Raw genomic sequence first — 22,263 nt, forward strand, 5'->3', positions numbered from 1 at the left:
TAGCGAATTTAAACTTTGCATGTCGTGCACCTGACATAGCAGCAGTAGGAACCAATTTTAACGACTTTAGTTGTGATGCGGTGTCGAGCCGTGATTCGAACATATCGCCTTTTCGACAATGAGCGGATGCCCTACCTGTTTAGCCACGGTCGCTGGTTTATGGGGGAAGGGTAATATCCCGCTAAAAAAACCCGCTATATATGCTTCTAGAGGCGAAAATTTGAAGTAGAGGTTTTTTTGGCCAGACGTGACAAACGGCTAATGGACCTAGAAATTGACGATATCTGTGATAAAATGCAAGAACAGCTATCTCATACCAACAGGGAACAATGCTTCTATATAGAAATATGTTAGCCGTCTTCTTTGCTGGCATGACATACGCACACACCATACATACTAAAAGCTTTGCCTCTGATGATTACTTAGGTACATGTTTACTAAAATGAAATTTAGTGTAATAAAGGGGGATTTGTGATTTAGGTACCTAGGTACCTAATTACAATTTCAAAAAAAAATTTGCCTAATTTGAAAAGCTATAAACCAGGCTATGAGTTCGTACAGATTATCAACTTTATTTCATAAGGGGGGGTGTCTGTGCTCGACTAGAAACTTTAAGGGAAACTTTTTAGGTTTTAATCTCTTTACAGGCCCCTCTATCCCTGGTTTATGGTTGAAGGATTACAGTTTCTATTTTGTACACGCTTCTTGATTATCTTGAGTGTTTCTGCTAATCTTTCAGATATTTTATATTAGCAAAGGTTAGAAATTAAAGTACCAACGTCCATAAGTAGCGAATCTCATTAAAAGTTACGGAAAAGACGAACATAAAATGTGAGTTATACACTAGATGCATAGTTAAGGGAATCCTCAAAGATATATAAGGGATAAGACAATGGACGTTAATTGATATAAATATCCAATGATGAAATACAAAATTACAAAAGACAAAGTAGATTTAAATTATTGGTTGAAAAGATTGGACAACGCAAGTTTTAACCAACCATCAAGAATAAAGTACCCAAAGTTTTTAAGCTATAAGAGAACATTGGGTACCAATTGATCGATTTACAGCCCAATGTCCCTTCCTTCCTGATAAGAAAGCCTTTCTAAACCTTTACAAAATTTATTTGTGTAGCTTTTCTGCTAACTTGAGCCTTTGATTATACCTACAACCTTTGTCTGAAAGTCCTGTTTATTGTGTCATAGCATGATTATGAACTGTTTTAAAGTCTTATACATAGATACATACCTACACATGACCGTGACTCGAACCTCACACCTTTCCGACTACCATCAAACGAGTAAAGCTAAATTCGCTGATTGACATTTTTTCTCATTATTACATAAACATACATCTGAACTTTTTTTTGTACACTCGTCACTTTTCTGTCAGACATAAGTTGTTATACTTTGCCTAACTAAACATAACATTACCATGAGTGAAATGAAATCGTAGAAGTTAGTAACAGAGTAGCAGTGCTACTTAATTGTAAGCCTAGTGATTACTACTATGATAAAGTCAAATTCTTTATGAGTATTGGCGGATTTTACAAATTGGTGTGTAAACAGATTATTTACAGGGTAGGGGGGGGGGGGGGTTAATGCAACCATCTCGTAATCAATGTGTAAATTGCACTTAGAATTCGAATTTTGATCTGAAATTTTGCATGAGTAATCCTTGGTAGGTTATTTTCCCTAAATCGAACAAAAAGTTGGTAAAATAACGGCTAACAGCTGGCGGCCCAGCCGTTTAGCCATTTTTTGGCTATTTTAGGGCAATTCCATTATGAAACTAATCTCCACATAATACTCTTTGCCGCTCCAAAACGTTTTCAAACGGTTCTAGCCGGTAGTTGCTGGTACTAAAAATTAAAAATCTAATAAATGTTTTTTGGTATCATTTCACATGATTTAAAGCAAAAATATGTTTTAAAAAGTTGTTTCCTATGTATTTCGAATTGCCATTTGCGCATTGATTACGAGATGGTTGCATTAACAACACCCCCCTTAGTGATTAGAATTTAAAGAAATCGTATATCCTTAGTTAAAAGTAACAGGTTGTCTGTCTGTAGCTTAATATCTCGCTTACGGGTCCGACATGGTTTACAGCAAAGCTTCTTAAAGGTCCAGGAACGGTCTAAAACCATTTTGAAGGAGTGTGCTTTAACCATTACAAGAAGATCGCACCCCTTACCAGAAATTTTTTTTTTCTTTTTCTTTGTAAGTGACTATAATGAATTGTCCCCCACTACACAGTGATACTGGAACAACCGAAGACCAAAGTTGCGAAGCTGCTACAGAGTACCCAGAAATAAAAGCGCTAGCACAGAGCATTAACCAGCTGTACATCAAACACAAGAGAAAATCTGGCAGGCGGAAAAAGATGAAGTGACGAAATTAGTGAAAGAAACAGGAAACAAATTTTCTAAAAATATAAAATAGTAGAACATTGAAAATATCTTCAAGCATTTAACCTCACCTCCCCCCCCCCCCCCCATTATTTTAAAATAAATTCAAAATGAAGAGATGAGAGATTATTTTTCTATGCTTACCTCCTATCGGGAGCCCAAAACCTACGGTACCCAGTACCCAATAATGTAACCTATCCTGACCTTACCTAAAGCAATACACAAATAATTCCCCCCCCCCCCCCCCCCTGTTTATTTTAATTCATTTCATAATAAGGGGGGAGGTTTTTTGTGCTCAAGACAATTGCCAAATATTTTCTTTTTTATTATAGCTACCTAGGTAAACTATTATTTATTTACAATTTATTTCTATGTCATTACCTGCTATTTGTTTATAGAAAACTTGTCCTCGTTGCTTATTAATGGATTTTTGCTTTGTATTATTTTCAGGCTTAAATATGTCCAGGTAGTCCCGCAGGGATTAAAGGGGGGGCTCTGTTGTCTCAGAAGAATAATAAAATTAAAGGTTAGCCTAGATACCTTCTTTTGTGTTTGAGGAGGGGGTTGGGTTTTTTTTAAACAATAAGTGATATGATGTTTGTATATTTATATGTGTGTGTCCAGTAAAATCTTATAAACGCCCAGACTCCGGTCAACAAAATCCATGGAAGTTAAGCCTATTAACAGGCACAGATCATTACCATTCACAAATTTCTGGACAAATATTGTGCAATCATATGTTTTTTTTTATAAGTAAGAGTTGTGTTATGGCCATTATAACCTCAAAAACAATGATCTCTTAAAAGTGTTTTTTTTCGGCTAAAAGCAATATAAAAAAATTTCCAGTCTATTGTTTATGCCAAAGTAGGTAGTAAAATGTATGTTTGTTTATCTTCATGAAATTTTGCCAGTTTTCATATTTTAAGCTTAAACCATAAGGTAGAAAATCAGTTTTCGTGAAAAGTCCGTTCGTCAATTTAAAACCTTTTAAATTTTTTTTTGACATTGACTTTTTGTATGACATAATTATCCTAGTAATCTGAATTTTAGAATAATAATTCCTAGGACAACAAGGTACAATATTTTAAGCGAAGCATCTTTATAATTGAATCCTAAAAATGTCCTTATACAAGTATCTTGTATTGACGCAATTTCGCAACTTTATTTACCTATAGTAATTTTGTTTAGATTTACAAATAAATATTCTTCTTATTAAGTTGTGACTAGGGTTGGCAATCCGGATCCGGAATCCACCAAATTTTTGGGCCAATTTTGGAATCCGAATCCGGAATATTTTTTTATTAGCGGATTCCGGATTCTCCATTGGTAGGCTGAAATTAGCGTCTTGAGTTTTTTCTTTCAACTGCCTCTTTTTGAAGGCAAAGATTATCATCATTACCTACATATAAAATCTTTTAAAATCTGGTTCGATTATCGAAAGTGAGAACACCAAGAAATTTAATTTTTAGGACATATGTAGCACTTAATTTTTTAAATTTAAAAAAAATCCTTTTAAAATACTGCTAGAATTCGGAATCCGAATCCGGAATCCGTAAGGAATCCGCACTTTTTTGACGGATTCTTTTAAGAATCCGGAATCCGAATCCGGCCTAAAAATTTGACGGATTGTCATCACTAATTCTGACACTCACAATGTTATTATTTGTTTGTCCTCTCTTCTGCTTTTAGAGCTTCGTTTTTATGTATGTTGTCCTCCTTGTTTACCTTTATATGTATGTATTAGGGTTGGGCCGGATATTCGGTCTGATATCCGGCTATTTTCATCATTCGGCCGGATACCGGATATTGAAACTATGCGGCTGGATATCCAGAAATATAATCTTTTATATTATACTACATAAATCCCTTCTTTTTTATATTTCAAATGGCTGTAATTTTCTTATTTTTGAAGCTAGATGAAATTTTTTTCTCAGAAAATGTTTATCTAATATATGAAATTCTTATATTAGAAATCTTAAAACATGATTTTTTGCGGCGGCAGCTGTACTTGTCAACTTGCAGTCGGCAGCTAAACGATAGCCAATTTTGATGAAGATTTTTTTGCTACTTCTCAATATACGGCATTATAAATCAGCCGGATATCCGGTACCCTGCCAAATACCTATCCGGCCCAACCCTAAGTATGTATCTATCTATTAAGGAATGAGTAGAGAGGACACTCCGCGCGGAATTCTATTTGCTCTCTGCTGGAGGGGGGAAGAGGGTTCCCTAGAAAAGGTATCTATCTATCTGTTCTGTTCAGTTCATCCATCTATTTATAAAGGGGGAGGTAGGTTGTGCTAAAATTCCGTTAAGGTGTGAGTTTTAAGACTTAAAACAGTAGTAGAACGATAAAATCTAATTTAACTTTTATCTATAGTTCTTTTCAATCAGAAATACACATATTTGGTGAATATTATCGTTCTACTACTGTTTTTAAGCATTAAAACCCACATCTTTACGGAATTTTAGCACAACTTACCTCCCCCTTTATCTATCTATCTATACAGATATTCATCCATTTAAATATCTCTGTCTCACCAAAAAGAGGGAGAGGACAATAGCCAATTATATAATACTAGTGTGTACGCCCCCTATAGGCCTCTAGGGGCATGTAAAAGGTTTTCTTTTTAATCTATGTTAAGATCAGCTGTTTACCAAAAAATATTTTTTCGCTGCTAGATGGGGTTAGTTATTTTTTTGTTGTTGTTATTTTTGTTATTTTATGTTGGGAGTGTGGTGGTACCCTCCCCCAAAATAGCTATAAACCTTCCAAGGACAAATGAAGAATTAATTATGCTGCTGTAAGTGATTCTTAAAGTTGAAAGCAGTCAACACGTTCCCTCGTTCGTTAGCTTGAATACTTTGGTTACTTGATTGGTTGGTTCAAACTAACAGTGTCTAAACTTTTCGACCAATAACTTTGATATAAATCATGGGTTTATAATCATTGTGGGTGTATGTACACCAATTTAACGTTTATTATCTTTTCCCTTCGAATCCCTGAGTAAATAAAAATATATAAACAAATATATTATTTATTGGTATTATGCAGCAAAATAAGAAATAATGGATATGCATAATATTATAAAATATAGAGACATATCTGTCCTAGTTTTATGTTTATTATCAATCATGAATTAGCAATAACAAAGATAACAACTTAATAAACAATATCCGCAAAAATAAATTGACCCGCAATTTTTTATGCTTATGATGTTTATAGGGATGGGAATCCGTCGAATTTTTGGGCCGGATTCGGATTCCGGATTCTGAAGGAATCCGTCAAAAAAAGTGACGGATTCTTGCGGATTCCGGATTCTTATTTTTGGCGGATTCCGGATTCGGATTCCGGATTCTAGCAGTATTTTAAAAGGCCGTCCGTCACAGAGGGATAGCTTTTTTCGTTAATTTATCACTATGTTACTTGGTTGAAGCCTTGATTTATTTAAAGTGTTGACTTCCAGCATAACTAAAACATTTACATCACATTAGTAATTATTAAAATTTGTTATGTAGAAAATTTTTTTTTGATCTTTGCCTTCAAACAGAGGGAGTTGTAAGAAAAAAGACGGTAATTTTAGCCTACCAATTTAGAATCCGGAATCTGCTATAAAAAACGGATTCCGGATCCGGATTCGGATTCCAAAATTAGCCGAAAATTGGGCGGATTCCGGATTCGGATTCCGGATCCGGATTCCCATCACTAGATGTTTAATTTATAATGTAAAGCGCCATACCTATATCACTTAGCAAGCATCTAATTGAAGAAATAGCTAAATATTTTTTTTTACTTGTTTTGTTTTAAGATGTCTGTGTGTTGCCTGGGAGGGTTCGAATCTCGGCACAAACCGTGTTTTAATTTAAGACGTTACAAATTGAAGCGTCCACACTGCTGCTATGTCAGATGCACGACATTATTATTAATAGCATATTTATAGATAATGCCTTTGCTCAAAACAGGCGCTACACATTACCTTACCATGTACATATAGGACTGTCAGACAAAGTCTGTGTTATGAAAAAGTGTTGGTTGCCTGTATTCTGGTGGCCATTTGATTATTTGGTAATGGTTTATGCACAACAAAATTAGACCTTGAGGCCCGTCCCCAAAAATTGTTTTAGGTTATAGGGACCATCATAAATGTAGGGGAATGTATGCAATACATCTTAATGTGCAGAATAAAAAACAGTAACATAATATTTGACTTAATATGTGTACACTACAGTGGCAGAGTGTCAGTGTATTATTTAGGTTTCTAGAATGGTCATTATTTTCTTTTAGTTTAGGAGCGCAGCTGCTCTATCTATGAATTAAGGCATGTCCAAACGTCACTCTGTCTGAGTAAGTTACGGAAATTGAACATTATACGTCTACTTTTTACTTACTAGCGGCTACGCCCCTAGGAGCTCTTTATTTGGAAGGGGGGGGGGGGGGTATTTTCTTTCTAGGGTTGATTTCTCTTGGGAAGGTAATAGTGATCCTGATTTGTGTACTTTACCTGCAATGCTCTTAGTAATCTCATAGACATCTTTCATTCTATTTTAAAAAGCAGCATTTTCTGCTTGCGACACTTTTTTGGATTTCCCTGCTGAGCCTCTTATACAGGTCTTTATCTTCTGGAGAGTTTCTAGAGAGTGTCTTTTGTCTTACCTCTTTTCTTTGATCCATGAGATCAATGGATCTTTGAGTGATCCACGGCTTTTGGTTAGGAAGGTAATAGTACTCTCCCCCAAATTGCTTATAAACCTTCCCACGGCCTATAAATGTAAAGTAGAACCATATCGGTTCAGCGTTAGCAAGATCATCGGAGTAGACAGACTCTGATCCTGTTACTTTTATGTAAGGATGCACTTGAAAAATTAAATATATGATTCTTTATTTAATCAGCTGTTTTAAAAGTGTCATATATTGTGATTTATTTGAATATTTAAAACTATTGAGTATCGAGTGACTATAAATAATGCATCATTACTATTCTTTACAGTTCTTTTTAATCTAGATTTATATGTCAGTTCATAAAAGAACAGTAGGTAATCATTTTTTATTTATCAGTTTTTATTAAAACTAATTAAGATTATGTTGTTTCAGATAAAAGATTTGATTGAGGGTGGCCAGGTCAAGATTAATGAAGTCGATGAAAACAACGTTACTGCTTTAAGGAATTTTTTTTTTTTTTTGTATCAATATTTAAAGTAAATTACACTAGTTCCCAACGTTTTTAAGCACGCACCCTTATTTGTTGGCTCGAAGCCTAAATCTTAATTGGTGTAGGGTGTAGTGGGGGTTAAAACATCTGGCTTATTTGTTTTTGTTTACAAAATGAAAGCAAAATGCTTGGCGGTGAGTATATTTTTTTGGCAGACGGGGGGGGGGGGGGGAGGTGTCCAACCCTCTCAAGAAAAAGCTAAAAACCACCACAGAACTAGTAGGTATATTCCCAAAGAGTAGAACCCAATGGGTTCAACAGGTACATATTAAAAATAAAAAAAGAAAATTTTTAAAATTAAATAGATTTGCAGCTCAATTTGATCACAAAGAAATTACTTTGTATCTCTTAAGCAAAGGAGCAAGCACAAAGTAAGTAATTTAAAAGGAATAGTAGCTTTCGCAATATTCCGTAAAATTGTGAGCAAGCTTCCAGTCAAATGCGCTTATTAATTCTAACTGTTCTTAATGTTGACCAAACGCGTAGTATAATTGAATGCATATTTAAAAACAGTTTGACCTAAAAAGCGTATTTGACTGGAATCTTACTCACAACTTTGCGGAATTTTGCGAAAGCTTCATTTCCCTTTGATTAGCGAAGCTACTCTCTAGATATGTCTGTCTGTTATGTGCATTAAGGATAGTTTTGAAAGATTTCTTTCTCTTTCTTTAATTTCTCCCTTACATATTCACATTCTATTTTCTTTTGTAACAAAATATCAGACTTTTTAAACATACCTATTAATTACTCTAGCAGGATAATGTATTTTCCTAACATATCAAAATTTTATAAAAGTTCTCAAAGATGGTGAGACAACGAATAAGAACCTTATAATAAAAACTTTGATACTAGTGTAATAAACAGTCCAATGCACACTCCCCCCCCCCCTGAACAATCACATATCCCTTAAAACTGAAATTTTTTTCTCTGGTTACTCTAAACTTTTTAGTCTTTCCCTCATTCCTTTAAATGAACCTCTTCTTCAACCATCCCCCTTCTTTTAAAGTCTTGAAGAAAAAAAAACATTTCACCTTTGCTTTGATGCTCTATTCTACAGTCAGTGCCATGCATTTGCGTTGTACTATCCCACACTGCATGATAGACTCGAAATAAAGTATTACCAAACTTTACCAATAAACTGTAAACAAATATGATAAATATACAAGCAAAATAACAAGTTAATGTTGAGATTCAATTCCTTCTCGTTCCTTCTTAAGCATAAAATGAATTTGAAAATTTTTAACATAAACTTTAATATCCTTATCAGGATGTTGATTTTATATGTCGTCTTTATGACAGGTGAAGATGTTATTAATATATTTCTTAAATTATGTATATAAAAAAATATTGTACGGTAATATCAAATTAAATTAAAAATAATTTATTTTTTTTTTTTTTTTTTTGTACCAGAATCATCCCTGCAATGAAAGAAGAAAAAAATTTGTTTTGTTTAACATAGCAGACTAAATGTATTATGATAACATACAACGTCTCTTTGTGAGTTCATATTTATAATATTGATTTTTATAAATGAATTAATGAAAAAATATTTGTTTGAAATTTGACTAAATGTCATATTGTATAACTTACTTAACCCTTAAAAGTCGGGCCCCTTGCCGCATCTTTATCTCTCCACCCCCCACCCCCTCCCTCCCCTTCCTATCCCCAAGTGTCCCTAGAGGATTTAAGGGTACGTAGCAGCTAGTCCTTATATGGAAATAACGGGATGTATGTATATCTGTCTCTAGGAAAGGAACTCGTTATCCGCTGAACAGATGTGGTCCTTGTTTTTTTTTGTAAAACTTAAATTAAAAAATAGAGGGGATTAAATTCTAGTGCCCATAATGATTGCTGGGGGCGTAGCATTTTTAGCACTAGCGGCTTCGCCCCTAGCCTCTAGGGGCTTTGCCCCAAGAGGTGATAAAAAAAAAATTATGGCGAAAATCGTAAAGGACCATGGAAATCTCCTTAAAAAAAAAGAAAGAAAAAAATGGGGGGGATTTTTTGGTTTTTGGGGGGGTTGGGGGTGTCCCACCCCCTAAGAAAATAGCTTAAAACCACCACAGGACTAATAGGTAGATACCCTGAAGAGTAGAATCCGATCAGTTCAGTGGTCGAGATCTTAAGGGACAGACAGACAGACGGACAGACAGACATCGTTCTACTTTGTATTATAGATGGCAAGCATTGTTTTAGAATTAAAAAGAAAATAAAGGTTTCAGTTAATAACAACCCAACAAATGATGTCTATAGCAACTTGATCAGCTGATTGGTTTTAATACTAGATGTTTTTTTAAGTAGCGCAGCTACTCTAAATCTAGGAAATAAATGTAATTTTGCTTAGAATTTACTTTTAGGTGTTTTAAACATTGTAAATTGAAGATTTTATTTTGATAATTAACATTTTACAACAATACCCTCTATAAACCTTGAGGAAGTTTGATAAAATTACGTTTATTTTGCAAGCTTTTTTGAAAATACTTCGTTATTTTTATAATTCTGACAAAATAGAATTTCTGTTTAAGTAAATAACATGGCCACAAAAAGGTTTAAGCAGTTATTGAAATATTTTATTACCATTCTTGCTAATTAAATAGTTGTTAACTATGTTTAATTTGCATTTTTTTTAAAGACAAGAAAAATATCCTACTTAAATGCTACTTTTATGAAGTTATCTTAAACCTTTTCCAAAAGTTTGTTTTATAAAAATATTTTATTTTCCATTGATTTTATTGATTATATAGGTTAAAAATATAAAAAGTATTTTTTAAAGGCTATAGATTAATTTTGAATAATTCCGATTTTTAATTTTTTAAATTTTTTTCAAATCTGAAAGAATATGCCTGTCTTTTTAAAGAATAGATTATATAAAAAAACTAAATTAAACATATTCAGGCTATCAAAAAGTTAAAAATATTTTTTTTACTATTTAATCGCTAATTTTTAAAATCATTAGATTTTAAGCTTATTTTGCATGGAAACACACTTTTTCAGTCATTTCTTCTCAACAATGGATCTTAAATGATTATTACTGAAAACTTTTATGAAAATGTTATTAACCAAAACTCCAAATAAAGGAAATAATTGCCGTTTGCAAAAATGTGTGCAAAAAGTTGCCAATATCTCGTTAGAAGGGACTTAATGGATTTTAATTTTTACTGCTTACGACTTAGTGGACTATAAACTATTAGAAAAGTATCACTTCAAGGTGGAATTTTAAGGGTCAACTTTTTTTCTTTTAAAATTCGCAGTGCCCAGTTGGGCTTTCTTAACCTAACCGAAACTAAATTATGAAAAAAAAATACGCTTTAAAAAAGTTATGGGTATAGTCCATTTCGTGACATCATCCCTAAGGGGTGCTTCGTCGTATTTTCACGGTAGTCTTTCTCCTATTTTTAGCCCCTGCGGGGCAATCATATAACCTAACCTAAAATAACCTATCAAAAGCTATTGTCTAAATACGACGAAACACCCCTTTAGAGGCGATGTCACGAAAGGGACTATAACCAAAGTTGTTTACAATATTAGGGAAACTGCCAATTTTCATACATTTTTTTCTTTCCAGAATCAAGGCCCATGACGGAATAGACTCGCTTTTGTCCGCTGTAGAAAAACGGAACATTGAGATAGTGAAGATTTTGCTGGAACACGGTGCAAATCCTAATTCTTGGTAAGCATACATTGTTTTCATACTTTATTTTTTTTTTTCAAAAAACCTGTAAATTTGACTTGTGGCTTTAATGAGTGTGAATTTTGAAAGCAACAATGAAACTGTGTTTATGACAGTGGTTTAGTTGTAAAATATATGACAAAATGTACAACTTATAATTAAAATGACAAAGTTACATTATGTCATGTGTGTCAAAAACACAGTTATTGTACTTTTGCTCTTCGTAAAAATGGCGAAACCCCTTCTGAAGTGTTCATATTATGAAAGACAATTAAACATATTTCATTTGTGGATTAGAAATAAGAATAGTTATTTTATTTTTTTGCATCGTAATATAGACAGCTCTCCTCAGATATTACAATAAAAAAATTATAAGATTCAAACCAGTTTTATTAGCCCCGAGGTAGATTTTTTTATTTTGGCTTAGAACCTGTTCTACTCAAGCGTTTTTTTGATCGGTTTCTAAACCATACTGGAAAATATTTCACACTGTTAATTTGTACAACACAATCAATTTTAATATTACATTTCAAAGTTTATAACAAATGGCAGAACGGGCTAATATTCTATTGGGGACAGTTTAATGTATAGGCCCATGTCCTCTCCCTGTATTTGATAAAGTAATCTTTAATTCGTATGTATTACCCCAAGTCTCTTACAACTTTTTTTTATGTCTTCAACTTAACTAAGTTGAATTAAAAGTTCAATGCATTTTTGGCCTAAAGAATATGGACAGTGGAGTTAAAAAGTAGAGTTTTTAGAAATAGAAATCTATAACAGAGTGTCTAATGTTCAGTAGATAATCGACTCTGTAATTAACCTTGTTCGTCCCTCAGTATGTCCGTCTGTCCATTACGTAATATATATTGGAATTCGAATTTTTAATAGGAAATGGATTTTACTCTCAACTGCTTGGATTTAAAATACCTTTAAAGATTCTCTTGATTATGAAATATCTACATCTACTTTATAACTCATTTTATCCGAAAGTTTTTATACAATTATTAGAAATAAATTTAAAATATATGGGAAATGGAATTTTTGTATACTTTTGATCAAGTAAAGATATATTTGATACTAGGTACCCTGTAGTGTTAGGGCCCTTGCAGTAGAAAGGCGTATACAAGAACACCCTACCTTATTTTGAAAATTAGTGGTAGGGGGGGGGGTATCATTGCTCAACAGACACTTTGAGTGAAAACACCGAATGTTGATTATTCTATTTTACTCCTTAGCATTTTCTGAATTCATATTCCCTTATTCTTGAAGTTTTTACTTGTCAACTTTTAACATGTATCACAAAAGGTTTAATTTTGCTAAAAATAGATGTACATACATGAAGCTAGTACATAGTGTTATGCACTTGAAATATATTTTTTACATAATAGGTTAGTGTCCTACTTTACGTTCTAGTGCCGCGATTAATAAATTATAATCTATGCTTATTTTGTGTTATACCTTGTAAACAACTTCTTTTATTGCATGACCTTTGTCTGGAAGTCTTAAGTTTGCTTTATGTCACGCACCTGACAACGTAACGTAAGATCTCGCTAACCGCCTTCTGCTGGAACAAAATGACTCTTGAAAGAAAATTTGATTTCATTATTATAGATAATATACCTACACACCTAACCGTAGAAAAGCTTTGCTTGGCCAAAGTACTTTCCCCACTTTTGACAACATTTATCGGGGCTCGGCAGCAGCGCTTCAGCCGTCTGTTAGTCTCAGTGACTTCAACCTTTTACAATTTTAATAATCAACAGGAAGTCTAAACCTTAACCGAAATATGGGAATTCAAATTCAAAGGTTCTAAACTGGTTTACATTTAAGGTCTAGTCGCGGCTGCCGAGCCCTGACATTTATACAAGAATTATTATTCTTAATTTGATTATGCATAACAGCAAAATAACAAAATGGATAAAGTAAAAAAAATTAGAGGAAAAAAAATGTAGCTCTTAAGTAAGGTTGTAACCTCTTTGTTACTAAAGAAAAACTGCCATTTTAAAAATTTATGGGTCAGCTTTTGTTGATGGGAAAAATATCCTAACTATCAAACGCTTTGTTAACATCAAGGTGTCATCAAATTTGATTGTGAAGTTTATCATGGATAAGACAATGGCTAATGAATTGATGTACATCCCCAATGATGACACATAGAAATGCCCCTTCTTTAGATTACTATTAGTGGCTGAAACGTTTGGTCTCAACTTAATGAACCAACAAATCAAAAATTGTTGAAAGTCCCCAAACTTGTTGAGTTAAACTTGTTATTATAAAACTTAAGGGACTAGTGTAATACCTACACAGTTCAATGTCCCCTTCCTCACTGAAAGTTTTTTCATAGAGGAAGGGACAATGACCCTGCATTATATTGGTACATAAAGTTTTATAGATACCTCTCGTTTGCTTGCATCGTTAATTTATTTAATTTGAAAATGTCCCTCAATATTTAATAACTATAAATATACTATGAATTGGATTTTTCTTATCTAGTTATATTTATTAATTACACTTACTGTAGATTGTCCTATAAATTTTTTTTGTTTCTATTTTTTGGGGGGCAGATTGGTAGTTTTTTTGGCCAGATATCTAATGGGAGTTTCATATACATATTCTGTTAATTTAATAAGTAGGTTTAAGCTATTTCTCCCAGAGAGTAAAGGTAAGTTTAGATAATAGACCAATATGAAGGTCCCCCCCCCCAAAAATCAACACTCCTCTAATTCTTGGGATAAAAGTTTGATATACTGCTTGAATAATTATAACTTATTTTTTAGATTTGTTAAGTATTTTAATGGACACCACATGAAAGTACTTCAATTGCTTAACAAAAGAGTTTGAGTCTGCAAATTTTTGTATGTCAACTTTAATGTACTTACAATGTAACATAGTTGTTTAACATCTTGGATTTTGCTTCTACTTAGATGCGATATATTTGTTCTATTATATTCAAACTTTAACAATTTAGTCTAACTTAAGATCGTCGAAAGGTTAGATATTTTGTCGGGTTTAAAACTAGGTATATAAACTAGGTTTTGAGATGAAATCATGGAGATGTGGGTTAAAAAAATATTTGAAAACAGATTTTTAAATATTTTATGCAATAATTGGATTTATATCTGGCAAAGTAATAGTATATATGTGTGTCTGTTCTTACAAAATTTCAAGACCTTCTAGGAGGTTTGCATGTCAAGGAAAGAACATTAATATTTTTTCTTTAAAAGACATTTTTTCATGTAAACTGATTTTGTTTTGTACAAATGTTTGCTTTGTCCTACTATTTGCTTTTACTTTTGTCTTCGTCCCTAGCCTTCTACAGCTTTGATTCTACAGGTAAAGGGTGTTTCTTCCCTACAAACTTTTACTTGATTTGAAGTAAAATTTAAAAAGAAAATTAATTTGGGGAGAGGAAATTTTTCTTTGATTTCCCCCACCCTTAAAGCAGCCTAAAACCACCAAGGGATCATTAGATCTATTCCCTGATAAACAGATAGACATTCTATTACTTTGTATTGAAATAATGATTTTTAATGAACTTTAGAAACAGTTGAATCTAGATAACTCTTGAAGTATTCAAACATATACCCACTCAAACACACAAAATCACACACACACACAGACAGACAAACACACATACATGGTTTTATATATATACTGCTTTACTATATACTATATTGGAGTAGTTTTTATTTGGAACTCAGGCCGTGTATATTTAGAGTGGAGAGAGAGTGAGAGAGAGAGAGAGTTATGTGCTAAGATATAGGAAAGGCTTTTACGTTATTTCATGTTATTTTAAATTTCCATAATTGTTTACATGATATGTACAGTTTGTAAAATTAAATTTCTTTTGACATTAACTAATCATTGTCTGTCTATCTTGAAGTCATTAAGCCAGTCAGTATCGGCTGCTATATGTAATAGAGTTCTAAATTTTATGGTGCGGATTTCTATGTCTATCTTTAGTGATAGAAATTTTCTGTGAGAAATGTGACTGACTTGAAATATACAGTGTGTTTTTTTTTATGAGAACTTTTTTGAAAGCAATTTTACCCCACTTATAGTTATCAGAATTTAATGATTAATGGCTTATTTTCTTCGTTTTTTAATGCAATTAATAGAACATTTAAAAAATATTACAGTTTTTGTTCAAAAAGTACAGTAAATTAAATGTAAAATTCAAAACTTAGGTGTCAACATCTAAAAATGGTTTTAGCGCATTTTTTTTATGTTCAAATCTTCTACCTTTTGCAAGAATGGCTGCAAAACGCTTCAAAGTTGAGATCTAAAGCTAAAAATTGATACAGATACTATTGGGGACATGTACTAGAATATATCAAAGTTTGCAGGTCATATCTCAATCAGGGAGGGAGTACTGGCCCCCCAAAGTCGACTACTGAAAATCCAATTTTTTTCTTGCAAAGGGTAGAAGATTTGAGCATAAGAAAAATGCGCTAGAACCATTTTGATGTTGTCACCTAAGTTTTGAATTTTAGATTTTACTGTACTTTTTAATTAAAAACTGAAATATTTTTTTTAATGTTCTATTAATTGCATTAAAAAACGAAGAAAATAAGCCATTAATCATTAAATTCTGATAACTATAGGTGGGGTAAAATTGCTTTCAAAAAAGTACTCATAAAAAAACACACTGTATAAATGGTTTTTCTCCCCATAAACATCAACTCTGTTTGCTGTTTTCAATTTGGTGATTTCCTCTAAGTGCCTGTCGAGCAATGAATCTTCCATTATTAAAAAAAATTGAAGAAGGGGGAGGTTTTTTTTCCATATTCCTAAGGGGTGCTTTAACCCAATATAACCAAATCTAACCTGACCTAAAGTAAGTAACAAACAAACCACCCTCCCCCAACTTACTCATTTTCAAATAATTTCAAAATGAGGGAAAAGGGGGGGTTTAGTGCTCGAAAAGGTACTTTAAAGGTTAGTAAAACTGTATAATAAACCTTAATAATATAACAATCTTTTTAAAAATGAAAGAAAATCATTGCATCTATTATTCTACTTTTATCGGTTTCCAATACATTTTTTAAGTGCAGCTACCTTAAAGCTTTAGTATGTTAATAATTGACTAATATTTTAAATTTACATACTCAAATCAATTAAAAGTAGACTAAAATATCGTTTTGAATTTTATTTAAATAAAAAAAATTTCGTTTTTATTCGAAACCAAATAATATCTTCTGGATTAGAACCGGTTCTCATCCATACGGAAAAAAAACTATGTCTAGCATCGTATTATATCCAGTTTTCTACGAACGTAAAACTGGTTTTAATATTATAATTGTACATTTTATATCCGCGGAAAGCTATTTATAATACGATGCGAGAAATAACTATTTTCTCATTAGGACGAAATTGTTTCGTTTATATAACAGGGAACGTACGTTCTGTACAGTAATTTTCAACCATAAATATTGTAGAAAAATAAAATCATAGTATCATGAAATGGTAAATATATTCATAAAATCGTTATTTAAGACAGTTAGGTATCTGAAATAGTGAAATAAAAAATTATAGGATTATTTTTTTGTCATTTTGGTCCCTCAGGGGCCGACAGGCTGGGCCAACAAAACAGAAATTAATTTTAGTATTTTTTTTGGAAAAATTGTCTATGGTACGATTCTATACAATGTGTTTCCAGAATGGCTCAAAACTGGTTTTAATCCAATAGAAATTTGGATTTGGAGCTTTACTCAGATAGAGAGAGGGGGGGCAATGGGCGTTTATTACACAAGTCCCTAAAGTTGAATAATAACGTTTTTATATTCGTTGGCTTCACATTTTTTGGGACTATTGAATTTTGATTGGTTGATTCAATAAGTTGAGCGTTTAAACGTTTCAACGCCTAATTTTAATCTACAGATGGTGCAATTTTGTGAATCATCATTGGGGTTGTAAATTAATTAATCGGCCAGTGTCTTATCCCTTTAGATCCATGAGCAAAAAAATCCAAAGAAAATTGCACTAAAATCTATATCGGTTCATGTCGTGCTGTAATTAATTTTGCAGTGTTATTAAGCTTACTTAATATATTATATATTCCAAATAAAGTTTTTCTCCAAAACTGCAGAAAAATAGGTTTTTGTTACCTCTTTTTCACTTCAAGTCAAAATAAGGAAATCAAATTATAATTCAAATCGTTAAATAATCTATAATACTAAGTAGCTTAATTTCTGTCTGTCTGTTTGTACCGAAGGGCCATACTAACAGCTGAACCGATATGGTTCTCCTTTACAGTGTAGCTTATTATAGGTCGTGTGAATGATTATATCTATTTTTTGGGGGGGAGGGGGGGGGGCATGCCCCTCGAGGCATCTAGAGGCTTATCCGCTAGTATTGTAGATTAGCTTAAAGTATTTTTTCAAATATTTTTAAAAAGATTTTGCTAAATTTTAAATTCTTGAAATTATCGATTTTAATAATTTGACACGACATTTCGTGTTTAGATAAATTCGTTGGAAACCATATTTAGATTACTTCAGTGATCTTAAGGGATAAGACAATAAATTTATTTACATACCTAATGTTAATGAACAAAATCAGAATAAAATTTGGGAAGAAAATTTTTGAAGAGGTTTTGTGAATTTCTATTGATCGATAATCTCTCTCTTATTTCTTTATGACCACTGATCATCTAATCTATGACTCACTTTGTCCGTTTTACAAAGCATAATTTTTGGAGCTTCGCTACTACATTATCGACCTTAATTTAAAAAAAAAATATTGTACTATTTCAATATTAGATAATTCTTATTTTAGAATAATAAGCTAAATATTTAAACTTTACATCTATTATTAAATTTAAAGATTTAATTTTACACAAATAGATAGCATGATTATAAAGAAAACAAGGATGACAACATCCATAAAAGCGAAGCACTAAAACGGTAGGACAAACGGACATTAACACTTACATAGTGTCAGAACTGAATAATCAGAATATGAATGTGTAAGAGTCGATGCAAAATTTTAAGTAAATTTGTTGAAAAACTCCTTTATACAGGATAATGTTTATGGACATACTTACATTTTTTAGTACTTGATTATAGAATTGCTTCGCTTATAATATTGTTCGTTGTTGTCCCAGGAATCAATATACCAAAAATCAGATCAATCTGATGATAAGATCAAATAAAAATTTGATGTTAAAAAAGTAAAAAAATCAACATGTTTAAAATGGCCGTACGGACATTTCGGTAATGATTATAGAGTTGCTACGCTTTCTAAATTGTACCTAACTACTAAAGGAATCACCATGCAAAATTTGAAATCGATAGGACAATTCTAACATGCCTAAATTAACGAAAAAAGCTCTCCGTTACGGACGGACGGACGTACGGACGGACGGACCGACCCTAATTATAGAAAAGTTTCGCTTTTAAAAAAAACACACAAGAATCATTAGTTTCGTTCCTCTCGTTGGCCTGGACCTTCAACCTTTAATCTGCGAAAAACTGTCTATAAAACAATAATAATATGATAATAGTTAATAAGTTATTTCTCGTATCGTATTATAAACGGCACCGGCTAAAAAAACTAGTTTTAATCTTATGATTGTACATTTCTATATTCGTAGAAAACTGTATATAATACGATGCTAGACATAGTTTTTTCGTATGGATGAGAACCGGTTCCTATCCACCGAATTCGAATGAATACGAGAAATAAGTTTTATATTTTGCACATGATTTAAATGATCGGAAACATAAATCAATTTATTCCTAGTAGACTTGAATAACAGTAAATATAAAGACTGAATAAGATACGAAAACTTTAAGTTAAAGTAGTTATACGTAGTGAAATACAAACGGACCCTAGGTATAGAGTAGCTGCGCTACTAAAAATCTAGTCAGAATTTATAATATCTAACATGTTCAAAGTTCTTTTGCTATTAGTGATTATTTTATTGGTATTTTCTTATTCAAACCTTTGAAACCCCTCATTTTAACCCCCCTCAAATAAAATTTTTTGTCGTCCTTGGTAAATTTCTTAGTCATTATTTATTGTCCATAGTCTTATCCCTTAGGATCCCTGAGACTTGCATATTTTTCAAATAGTCAATGATTTTCCCGGACATAGCAGTATTTTTTTTAAGTCAAGACCTGACTGTTTTAGAGATCTTAAGGTACAAACGGACAGACATTTTAAAGATAAAAATTGCTTTTATTTTGGTTACAATACAGAAACAAACCTTATGATTATTATAATGTCATAATATTGATGTTTTTATATGTTTATGCGTTACAACAGATTTATTTTGTGGTAAATACATTTGAGTAAAACAATAGAGGGGGGGAGTGGTTTAATAACTGTATGTCCCCACTCCAAGGACCCAGTGCCGACTTTCAATTGGGTCTTCGAAAATCAACTAATATTGTCGTCAGGAATTTTAACACAGCAAAGTCGCTACAAAAGAGCAACAATTTGCTAGCAGACGAAAAAGGTCTATATAATTGAATAATACTATAGATAGATAGAAATAAATTGAAAAGCATTTATAGCAAATTGTAAACTGTATTTCATTTTTAGCCATTATGTATGATAATCAAAATTATTTTTATGTCTTAACATTGATTTTTAGTTAAGACTTACAAAACTGCATACTTTTTTATGCTTTAAAGCTACTAAAAACCCTTTACGTCAAATAGGAAAAGAAATTGTGCTTTCTCTGAAAGTGTCTGTCAAGCACTGAACCCCCCCCCCCTCCTCCTCCTTATTTTAAAACAAATTTATAAAAAGGTGGGTGTGATTTTTTTCCTATGCCAAACCCCAGCAATACATGATATGCCTTCTTTCTTAAATAGCATCCGAGAAAATCATATTTCCCCCATGGACGGACGGGCATACAGACAGACAAAGTAAATTATAGAGTAGATTTGTTACTAAAAAAAAATTTGCTGCAAATATGAAATACCCCTGTTATAATGTTCTTATGTTTCATGCCAAATATCTTTTTATCAACGTGTACTAACACAAACCAAAGAAAGGGATTAGACTTATCACAAAAAATTTTCTTTCTCCAAAGTTAAAACCCTTCCCCCCCCCCCCCCCCCTCGACAAAACCTGGCAGCGGCGCTCGGTCTCCTAGCCTATAACCTAACTTATCATTACCTTAGTAAATAAGATAATTCGGTATAGTCCCTTTCATGGCAACGCCTTTAAGGGGTTCAAAGTTGCTGTTGATAGGTTATTTTAGGTTTAGTTAGGTAAGGTGATTGCCCCGCAGGGTTAGGCAATTGGCCCCGCTGGGCTGGAGCCCCCTGCAGGGGCTAGAAATAGGGAAAATGCTACTGTAAAAATACACCGAAACGCCCCTTAAGAGGCGTTGCCACAAAAGGGACTACACCTGATAATTTTGTACAATATATGATTCTACTTAGAGACATTATTGTCCTTGTTACAATTTAACCATCCTTTATCCCTGCATTTTTGGTTTTGCGAAAAGTGGTTAATCAAGCATTATCCAGTTCTTTAACATTAACCAAAATATGTTCTAAGTAGGTTCTATAGTGGCATTATACCTTATATTCACATTAATATATTATATTATGACAGCCTCCTTTTATGCTATGTCATTATTGATAAATAATTTTTAGGACCAGTTTGTTATTATTAGGTTATATTATTGTGTTATTACAAGTAGTTATAGACAAACTATGCTATAAGAAGTTTTTATTTTCACTATGGAATTGTTATTTACTTATAGAAAGGTGGTAAAAATAAAAGATTTATAGATAATAACTGGTAAATATTTTTAGATGAAAAGGATTTAGTGCAGTTGACAGAAAAATGTTCTTGGAATCAATTATACAATAATCATACAAGCTTAGCAACTTTATAACTATGCTTCATATTATTATATCACTTAAACTTTAACAAAATTACCTGGATTTAAATATCTCTTTGTCCAGTAAGATTTAAACAGCTTAACTTATCAGTCTACAGTTTGCATAACAGCTTTCATGGTTTTGTCTATGGATGCTATGCTTCGTGTGGGTATTGTCATCCTTGTTTTCTGCATTACGATTTCTTTAAGAAAGAAAATTAAAAACATTGAAATTCACATAATCATAAAATATACACTAGATTGTTATGAGTAATACACTAAAGATTTCTGAAATTTTTCTTTGGTGTTTAAATATTGAAGAATGACTAAGCTGAAAAAGAAAATATTTAAAAATGAAAAGATATAAAATTGATTATTTATTGGCTAACTTTATTTTAACCACCTACATCTTAAATTACAGTTCAAGTTTTTTTTATAATTTCTGGTTTCAAAATGCATTATAACCTTTCAAATTGCCGAAGCATTACAATTATAAGGATATTAATTGTATATTTATTCACTAAAAGCCAAAGAATTATAAGTTATAAGGATTGAATTTTGATTAGTTGGTTCATTTAGTTGAGTGTTTAAACGTTTCAACCACTAATTGTAATCTATATAAGGGGTAATTTTGTATATCATTGGTGATGAACATGAAATTAATGGTCATTGTCTTATTCCTTTAGATCCATAGAGAAAACAAGTAACATAAATTAGTCATTATGTTGAAAACTTTACTATAAGCCAGAGAAATCTAATGTTTACAAATATGGAAACTTGCATTTTACTAGAAGCCAGAAGAATAAAATAATTATATTTAGGAGTAAAGAAACATGTCCTTTACTACAAGCCAGAGAAAACAGTCATAGAGAAATGGAACAGCTTTTAATACAGTAAGTTTATTTTTGGCTTTGCATTAACAAATAGTTTTAATTTAAATTTATCTTTGATTGGTTTCTATTTTGTTTAATCCTAATATAAAACTAACAGTATGTCTGTCTGTCTGTTCGAAGGATCTTGCTAGCTAAATGAAGGACCGATATGGTTCCCTTTACAATGTAACTTCTCTAAGCCCTGTGAAAGTTTATAACTATTTGGGGGAAGGTACCACCACCCTAGAAAAAAATTTGC

The 22,263-nt window shown here is 32.2% G+C and overlaps 1 protein-coding gene and 1 long non-coding RNA gene across 7 annotated transcripts in view; one reads left to right on the forward strand and one right to left on the reverse strand.

The window, feature by feature from the left end:
• The window catches only part of LOC145323806 (uncharacterized), a 247,976-nt gene that overhangs the window by 37,032 nt on the left and 188,681 nt on the right, over nucleotides 1-22,263 (reverse strand). The gene's annotated exons all lie outside the window — the stretch shown is intronic.
• On the forward strand, nucleotides 209-2,858 carry LOC145323812 (uncharacterized). Of its 2 annotated transcripts, XR_013881108.1 has the most exons (3): nucleotides 209-319; nucleotides 2,253-2,465; nucleotides 2,741-2,858. It is a non-coding gene; the product is annotated as an uncharacterized LOC145323812 (long non-coding RNA). The 2 variants fall into 2 exon arrangements; XR_013881107.1 differs by having other exon boundaries at nucleotides 2,253-2,858.

This window comes from Acartia tonsa, chromosome 7 (genome assembly GCF_053477335.1).
Source record: "Acartia tonsa isolate MP-2025a chromosome 7, ASM5347733v1, whole genome shotgun sequence".
Taxonomy (NCBI): Eukaryota; Metazoa; Arthropoda; class Copepoda; order Calanoida; family Acartiidae; genus Acartia; species Acartia tonsa.